This window comes from Panthera uncia (assembly GCF_023721935.1).
Source record: "Panthera uncia isolate 11264 chromosome C1 unlocalized genomic scaffold, Puncia_PCG_1.0 HiC_scaffold_4, whole genome shotgun sequence".
Taxonomy (NCBI): Eukaryota; Metazoa; Chordata; class Mammalia; order Carnivora; family Felidae; genus Panthera; species Panthera uncia.
This window is the reverse complement of record NW_026057585.1, coordinates 21,360,780-21,370,170: the sequence shown is the minus strand read 5'-3', so window position 1 is coordinate 21,370,170 and position 9,391 is coordinate 21,360,780. Positions and strand designations below refer to the sequence as shown.

The following is a 9,391-nucleotide window of genomic DNA, read 5'->3' as shown; positions in this document are numbered from 1 at the left end:
TGAGACATTATTGGTGTTTATTATCAATTCTGTGCCAACTATGGGGGGTAGAAAAATGGTTATGACACAATCCATGTACCAAGCTGTTCACCAGTAGTTCTACCATCTTTCCTGGGCACATGGAAGACTAAACAGCCCAGTTCTGCTATCTAGAACCCTACGATTTGTGATGGCCAGTGAAATATGAACAGCACAGACCAGGATGAGTCAGGATGCCCCTATTAAATTTCAAATCTTTCTCTTCCGCCATGGAAGTCAGAGAAAAATCCCTTTTGCTGAGAAGGTAGAGCCTCAAATTTGAAGTTGGCTGGATCTCTGAATCCCTGAATGGAATGGCAGACAGCCGTCTGTGAGAGCTGCCCTGATCTGCCTCAGACTCTTGCATGAGTGAGATGTAAACTTTTGTTCTGATAATCGTCTGAGTTACCCACAACAGAGCCTACTGTTTCCTCACAAAGGAGACTAGTTATAAGGCAGGCAGGATACAACTATGTACCATGGCATAAATAAAGTGCCCTTGACAGGGAAAGGGAAGAGGAATTAGTTATTTCTAAAGAAGTCGGGGAATATTCAGAAAGTAAAGATGAGTGTGGCAGTCTGAATGAAGCAACTAGAAATTTAACATTGAGATGGCAGTCAAGGATAGGCCCTTAGGGAAAATTTAAGAATTAGACAAAGGCAAAGTAATAGAGAAAACTGAGAAGACAGAGGGGAAAAGAAAAAAACAAAAGGAAATGGTGAACTCAAACCCAGAAAGGAGAACATTCCAAGTCAGAAACGGTTTATAAAGTTGTTTCCTGGGAGATCATGAGATGTCATCTGAGAAGAGGCCATTTGATTTGAAATTATGGAAGTCTTGAAGACAATCTAGATTATAGTCATTTGAGAGATGAAAAGGAGGTAAGATATGCTTATGATAAAATATTAGAATAGCATTTATCACAGCTGGGAAATACTTGCTGCACAAAATGCTCCCCCAAAATGCGGAGAGGTTTAAGGTCAAATACATTTTGGACATGCTGCATACTTTATACCTACAAGGACATTTCTTAAAGATCTATTCAGAATTTTCTCATGAGAAAATGGGGGGGGGGGTGTGTGTGCAGGGGTGGTTATCATTTACTTACAAATTGATAATACCAAAGCAAGAAAGCAAAAATAGCATCCTAAAACAAGTCCACAAGTGTTGATCAATAATATTTAGCTTCTAATGTCACTAACTTTTGTGTCAGTAAGCAAAATAAAATACATGACTAAGGAACAATTTGGATAAAATTTTAATTGAGTACGTTCTGAAAATAAAAGAACCAATAAAATATGTCACTTCTGATGTAGCACATTTGTAGAGAAGTCAGATTGGCAGCCTGATCACAATGATGAGATGTCTGATTTTGGCCAATTTTCTGTTTTTTCTTAACATAATTTATTGTCAAATTGGCTAACATACAGTGTGTGAAGTGTGCTCTTGGTTTGGGGCATAGATTCCTGTGGTTCATCGCTTACATACAACACCCAGTACTCATCCCAACAAGTGCCCTCCTCAATGTGATTTTGGCCAATTTTCACAAGTTCCCTTCCTCTGATCTGTAAAACAGAAATAAGAATAATATCTACTCCAGGAGGTTTTGGGGGGAGTCAAAATAAAACATGGAAAGCACTTAGAATATTGCCTGGCACATAGACAATGCTCAGTAAATATTAATGATTATTATTACCATTACTATGAAACTTTTCATATCTCCAGCATTAAGCTGACATCTGGCAGAACTCAAAACCTGGGCTCCCTGATGAAGTGATGTTAGCGACTCTGGAAAGCGTTAAGACATAATTTACACACTAATAATCAAGAGCTGACAGAGAAACGATTATGTTTGGTTACTTCGATTTCATGTAGAGAAATCTGTACTTGAAAATGAACTGCCAATAGCCAGGATTCTTGCAGGAGAACAATACTTGTGGGATTTGCTTATTGTCCACGTGACTGCATGAAAATGGAATAATTTAATGCATATTCCTATCTGGGCTTCACACTTAAACACACACATGTTCCTAGCTGAGTGCATAACAAGTCTGTGCTTTTCTATCACCACCCTAATCATTGGATTAAATCATTCCTCAAGGAATCTGTTTTCTGAAAGGATACTAGATAAAAATGTTTAGCCATTTTTATAATTAAAGGCTATTCTTTAAACCTTAACATGAATTAAAAACTTAAACATAAAGCCTGCTCTGAGGAAAATGCGATTATGTATGTTGCTACTGCCAAAGAATTCCCTCCCCGAGAACTTACACCCTGTGATTGTGTGGGCTGTGAACATCGTGAGAGCTTTCCTCTCAAACCTCCCAGACTGAGCATTGCCTCCCACACAGCTTTTTTTTTAAAAAAAACATAGGATTTTTAACTCATTTTTGCCTTTAATGCCAGACTTATTCTGAGGTGATTTATGGAATCCAGCATTAAGCACAGAAAAAGTTGTTGAAGTCACCTCTCCCCCATGTTGCAGTAAAAATAAATAGCTGAAGCTATCTGCAAAACAATGGTCCTAGGTTGTGTAGATTTAAAACTCATGTTCTGAGAGCAGCACTGAATTCCCCTTAGAATGCCTTTGGAGATGGGATTTTTATATCAGCCATCTGGGCTTTTTATATCTGCCAACCTCAGAAGGCATTTTACACATTCCCTGTCTGTCCAGAGAGAGGTCCCTGAAAGCCCATAATAATTGCGCTATGGTGAGAAGAGCAACCCAATGGTTCCTGGTTGCTATCTTCCACCTCTACTGAGACCATGCAGACTCTTCTTTCCCTCTTCTGGCACCATCAAAGCCAAAAGGAAAGCAACCTGTTCACCTACATTTCAATAATTCTACCACAGGTCTCTGCTTTCCAAGGTGGAGAGGAGTGTTTTAGGAGAAAGGGGTGTCACTCCAGTGTCCTGTTGGTATTATGTGAGCTTTCCAAATTTCATCACATTCCCTTCAATCAGCCCCACCAGAAATAGTCAACTGGCTGACTTTGAAGTTACAAAACCCTTTTAATATAAAGAATAGAGTAAGATCTGTCATGTGCACTTGACTCTTTCCACCACCAGCTTCACCTGGCCAATTCCTATTTATTCTTCAAGTCTTACGTGTAACGTATACAGGGACACTTTCTGTCAACCCTCTCCCCCCACACACACCAGTCTATAATAGGTCCCTCTATACAGTGTTCTCAGAATTAGAAATTTTCTTCATTGCATTTAACACAACTCTAAGTATGGAGTAATCTGTAATTCTGTTTTAGTGTTTTTCTCCCCCACTGGACTGTTTGCCCACCAATGGTTACTGTTGAATGAGTGTTGATCAAATGGATCATTGAGGGTAGTGTCTTTCATTAAAGAAGCAAGGCTGATGAGATTATGGCTGTGCTTAGATTTCAGTTGTCAAACAGAGGCATGATGAGGGAGAAATCGGGATGAGCCACTGCATCACTTTGGCATTTAGAAAAGCATTTAATCTAACTATAATTCATTTCTGGAGCCTGGCCCTTTAAATTTTAAATGCAGCAAATAAACACACAGATATCATCATATCCTTGGGAATACTATTTCTCCCCTGTTATTGTTTTCTATAACTGACCCAAAACATTAAAATGCAGTGCCTGCTTTTGTAGCCAAACACATAGGATCCAAAGTACCATTACAAAATAGCCCATTGAGGAGAATAAAAATTTACTACCATCTTCTATTTGTTTCCCTGATCAATTGCCTCTAATGGCTACTCTGTGCTATTCCCCTGCCTTCTCTGCTGTTGATGTCTTTCCGGCTGCCTCGTTTTCTACTTGGTGTCCTCTCTGTACTTCACATACTTTATCGTAGGCACACTCTCCACTGGTGAATTTTCCACTGTGTGGAAGATTCAGAGCACATCATTAACCCCAGACTGACCTCCTGCTCCTGACATTTACAGAACTGCCCAGAAGTGCCCCTCTCCCCTTACAGCTGGTCTGTGCTCAGAAAATGCAAGCAATTATAATACTGTCCTGAGGTAAAAACATAATTAGGAAATCAAATCACTGGAGGCAAAAATATCCAGAATAATGCTTTCCAAAGCCAAACATAAGTGATTTATTAAAAATTATCTGTTCTCATTTGTTAGGCCGTTTTCCAGAATTCAAAATCTCATTTAACACTTCTATCCTTACCTATGATGGCACATAAAAGGTTATTTGAAATGTTGTTTATAATTATGAATTCTTGTGGTCTTACAGAAATCAAAATACCAAGAACAAATATATGCAAGGATAACAAAGCAGTTGCAAGCAAATGTTTTTTCCTCTAAATAGATTCTCAAAATTTCCTCTTACTGAATAAAATCAACGATGTGAGTGGGTTCTGCTAGAAAATATTAACAGGCCTACAAGCAAATTGATTCAATAAATACTTACCAGGTGCCTGGCATGTATCTGACACTGATGAAATACAAAACTAAGTCAATCTGTAACTTCTTTATTCCTCAGTATCTTCATCTGCAAAAGCATAATAATAATAGCACCTAAATCAAATATTTGTTGTATTGCATGAGTTAATACATGTGAAGGACTCGGGGAGGGCCTGGCATCTAGTAAAGGCTCAAGAATGACAGTTATAGTTATTTTTATATTATTGTTTTAATAATAATTATAATGGTAATTAATTGTTGTAATTACTAATTTTTTTTAAAAAATTTTTTTAACGTTTATTTATTTTTGGGACAGAGAGAGACAGAGCATGAACGGGGAAGGGGCAGAGAGAGAGGGAGACACAGAATCGGAAGCAGGCTCCAGGCTCTGAGCCATCAGCCCAGAGCCTGACGGGGGGCTCGAACTCACGCTCCGCGAGATCGTGACCTGAGCTGAAGTCGGACACTTAACCGACTGAGCCACCCAGGCGCCCCAATGTAATTACAAATTATTGTAATAATGAAGAAGACTCAGTCTAATGGCAAGACTTAAATGTAAGCATATAAATATGGACTTTCTGTGGTTGTTTTGGAAGTTTCTAGTGTTTTTTCAAACCTCATTTGCCTCTATAATATCACTACATGAGTAACAAGTCTGGTACAGATCTGACCGAGCATTGGACATCTCAGAGACTTTAAACCAAACCAGTAAAATAAGATCTTGCCTGACCTCTTCTTCCCCTTCACTCATTTCCAGAGAAAGCTTGGAAATACTTCTTTCTGGAGAAGGCCCAAGTTTCCAGCTGAGTCTATCCTGGATCACTTTTTGACTACCTTAAAGTGAGCCTGATTATCAGGTTAAACTCTGAACATAATTTGTTTATCTGTTCCTTTTATTTATTTTTTATTTTTTTGGTGGGGAGAGAAGTGTAATCTATGAAATGGATAATTATAAAACTAACAAGCATTTCCATAATCCTTTGAACCAGACACTCTTGCAAGCACTTTCCATGTATTGTTGTTTAATTCTCACAATAACAGTTATTATCCCCAATTTACTGATGAGGAAGTTGAGGCACAGAGACATTAAGCAATTCACCCAAAGTCACACAGTTAACCAGGATTTGAAACCAGTCAATGCTCTTAAGCACAACAATATACTGGTGCTTATACTACTCTATTCCCACCTACATAATAAATTTTGCATTAGCCAAAACTTCTAGTGTTTTAAGGCCAGAAGCCTTAGGAACTCCTGAGTGGAAAAAAAAAAAGCATTTGTTTTGTCCTATTCAACAAAGTTTAACTGTGCAGTTCCTACAACTAAGGTTACCATACATCTAACTTACCCAGGACAGTCCCAGTTTGCACCTGTTGTCCTGGTGACAATTATAAACAGCACTCCCTTTCACTTTCAGTGGCATCCTTCTGAATAATTTAAATTATATGTCTGGTCTCTAACTTAATATGTCTGAAAATGGGAAATGAATCTATGTGTATATGTGTGTCTATGTTTCCCTTCAGATTTTGAATTATTTTGCTTTTTTTTATTTTGCTTTTGTTTTGTTTTTTGAGAGAGAAAGAGTGAGCATGAGCAGAAGAGAGGCAGAGGGAGAGGGGAAGAGAGAATCTCCATACCCAGTGGAGAAACCAACACAGGGCTAGATCTCACCACTGTAAGATCATGACCTGACCCAAAATCAAGAGTCAGATGTTTAACCAACCGAGCCACCCAGGAGCCCCTCGAATTCTTTACATTTAAAATGCTTTTTTAACATTTTTTTGAACTTTTTTTCATGAATTTGTCTCGCACAGATTTCTTCATTTAAAACTAAAGCATCCATCTTCGTTGTCTCCTGGCAATAGGGGTAGGGGGTATGAGGAGTAATGGGCCTTTCCACCCATGACACAAAGTGTTGATAATATGTCTAATTAGAACTCAGTTACTTTCCTATTTTTCTGCTTAGTTCATGAATTGTTGTTGAAGTTACTTTTATAAAAGTATTTGAATGCATCCTTTACCAAACACTATTAATCACTTTCAATTTGTCTCAATCTCCACATTGACGTATTCACTCATCTGATTATTAAGTAAGAGAAAAGCATCCTCTTCTGATGCATGAAATTTTCAGGGGTGGCTTCAAAGTTTTCATGCATTTTGGGGGTATATATAAAGTAACAAGTAATGGGTTTTATTTCCCCCAGTGAATTTTCATTGCTTCTTGTTCTGGTTTAGTTGTCCTTGATGCTGCTTTGTTTTATGACTTCCTCTCATCCTCTCTTAATCCAAAAATAAATAAATAATATTCACAATTATACCTCTTTTATATGCCTTCTGGGTATCTACCTGCCACTTCTCATTGTTTTAAAAACAGAGTGAGTCTCCTGTTACAGATTAGAAGGAGATATCTGACTAGAACGCCCTTCTTGTCTTCTCCCTCTGTAAAATCTTACCTATCCTTCCAAGCCCAAATTAAATATCTTCTCTTCTGTGAACCCTCTAGCCAGAATTAATTGCTACCCCCTCTGTGATACTGCAGTTTTGTTCATTCTGTATTATGATTTTATCCTCATCTGTCACCTCCATCAGTTGCAAGCTTACTCAGAGCAAGGACTATATCTTACTCGTTTTTATATCTCTCCCTTGGCCTTAACACAAGGTCCGGAATATATATATTAAAAAATGCTTGATAATGAATAATACTTTATAGCACACAAAATTATCTCACATATATTATCTCATCTTAGGTCTATAGCAATATTATGTAGTATAAGATTATGAATTTCTGCACTTCATAGATGAAGAAACTGAGATAGATAAAGGATATGGAGAGAGGCTGTAAACCAGTCTATATGTTTCTAACTAATTAGATTTATACAAATTATACATGACCTAGTTTTCCAGGGCTTCAAAATCAATAACTTCGATTTAAGAACTATTTGATTTGACAACTTTTTCTAGTGTCCAGAGAAGACTTCTGAATTTTTTTTTCTGTTTTGAGTTTATAGTAACAAAGTTATCAGATTTGCTATAAAGTTCACCATGGCAGCTTCACTTGACACAAACTATAAGGACACACTATATACACAAGTCAAGAAAGACAGGCCTTGAAATTATATTTCCCAAGTAGATTTCCATGAATTTTAGAATGGCCTCCAGAATTGAATGGCTTCCGCAGAGCAGACCTTGGCCAATGTTCATGATGCCAGCCTACCAAGAAAATTTCCATGCAACAACAGACCACAGACAGCTAAGGCAACATGGGTAAGACTGCTCTCAGACCACTGAAAAGTTGTCTAAGCTCCCTTTGCAGTGGTCCCATCCTTTTCCTCTTAAATCACTCATTTACTTTTCTCTCTAAGGAGGTGGGGATGCAAGAAAAGACATTGACATAATTTACACTTGACTCCTGAACAAGAAATAATGTGAGCTTACCAAATTTTCTGAATTTAATTACTAAATTTACTAAATATATATAACATACATATTAGATGTGTATTAGATACATATAATTAGATATAAAGATAGTATATATATTTCCTTCTCCATTCATTACTAAAATCATTTTTAGTCCAGAAACACAACATAAATTAAGTATATAAGCAAAGGGAACAGAATCAGCAAGTTGAGCCTAAGCTACAGTGTACCATGGTCAGACTGAAATAAGACAAGTCAGGAGTGTTTGTTCTTTTAGCCAGTATTTACTGAGCACCTGCTATGTACCAGGCATGGTGCTACATGTTAGAGAGTTAGTACGAGATGAAATTGACATAGTTCCTGACTTCACAGAGCTTCTACTCTCACAGGAAAGCAGACTTTGAACACTTACCTGCAGTAAAGTCTAAGTGCTACTATTCAAAATGTCCACAGAAGCCTGAGGAAGTGATATTTAAGCTCAGACTAGTGGATAGATATGTTACTTAGATAAGGGAGGGTCAGGAAGATAGGCAAATGAGAATGTGCTTTTCAGGTGGAGAAAGATAAGGACACTAATGAGAGCCTACTGCCACATACTCTCTCTGATTAAGAAACACTAAATCTGGCTGTTTGAGTAACCACAAGAAATTAAGAATATAGGGAGAGAGTCAAAGCTCGAAGGGGTAGATAGAATATAAATCCTGGAGTACCTTAAGTCATGTTAAGGAGTTAGGGCTTTAGAACATTCAAAACAATGGTATACCAGTGAAGTGAGAGGAGTGCTGACATGATAGACCATTCATTGACTGCTGGATGAAAAAAGGATTGGAGGAGGCAAGATTGGTGGTAAGGAAACCATTAGGGAGCTATTACAAAGTCCCAGTGTAATAGATTGCAAAAATGGCTATGAAATATTCCTCTCCCTCTATCCACAACCTTTGGCAGTGTCTTGCCACAGTGAGTCAGGGGCTCTGGATGACATTAACAAATACAGCTCAAGGGCCTGAAAAATACTTGTACATCGGGGCTTCTTGTCTTTTACTGCACTTAGAATACTGAGACCACCATGTGGATGAGCTAGCCTGCTGAAGAATGAAAAGCCACATATGGAAAAGAATCCAGCACCCTGGTCAAAAGCCATACAGCCATGAGCTGACAGCCTGTCCATCACCATATATGTAAGTAAGGCCATGGTAGGTCATTAAGCCACCAGCGATCTCAGCAGATCACAGACACAAGAGTAAGCCCAGCAGAGCTTAGCCAAACTTGTCCAGACCTAAAAAACTACACAGCTGGCACACATAATTGTGAGTAAAGTAAAATGATTTCTATTTTAAGTCACTATGTTATGGGAAATTTTGTATTGTGCAGCAAACACTAACTGATACACTTGGCAAGAGATGATTCTGGCCTGAACTAGAAGGTTAGTGGTGAGGACCAGCAGAAGATCATCGGATCAGGAGATATTTGGGTGTTTTGATCAAAAGAACCCCATTATGTATGGCTTGACCAATAGGTAGATAGTGGGTCCTACTAGCTGAACTAGAGGACAGTAAAG

The 9,391-nt window shown here is 38.1% G+C and overlaps 1 long non-coding RNA gene across 1 annotated transcript; it reads left to right on the top strand.

Annotated features, from left to right (window-relative positions):
- The first annotated feature begins 478 nt into the window (after positions 1-478).
- Positions 479-8,994, top strand: LOC125913544 (uncharacterized). Its single transcript, XR_007455046.1, has 3 exons — positions 479-900; positions 4,735-4,973; positions 8,885-8,994. It is a non-coding gene; the product is annotated as an uncharacterized LOC125913544 (long non-coding RNA).
- The last annotated feature ends 397 nt before the right edge of the window (positions 8,995-9,391 follow it).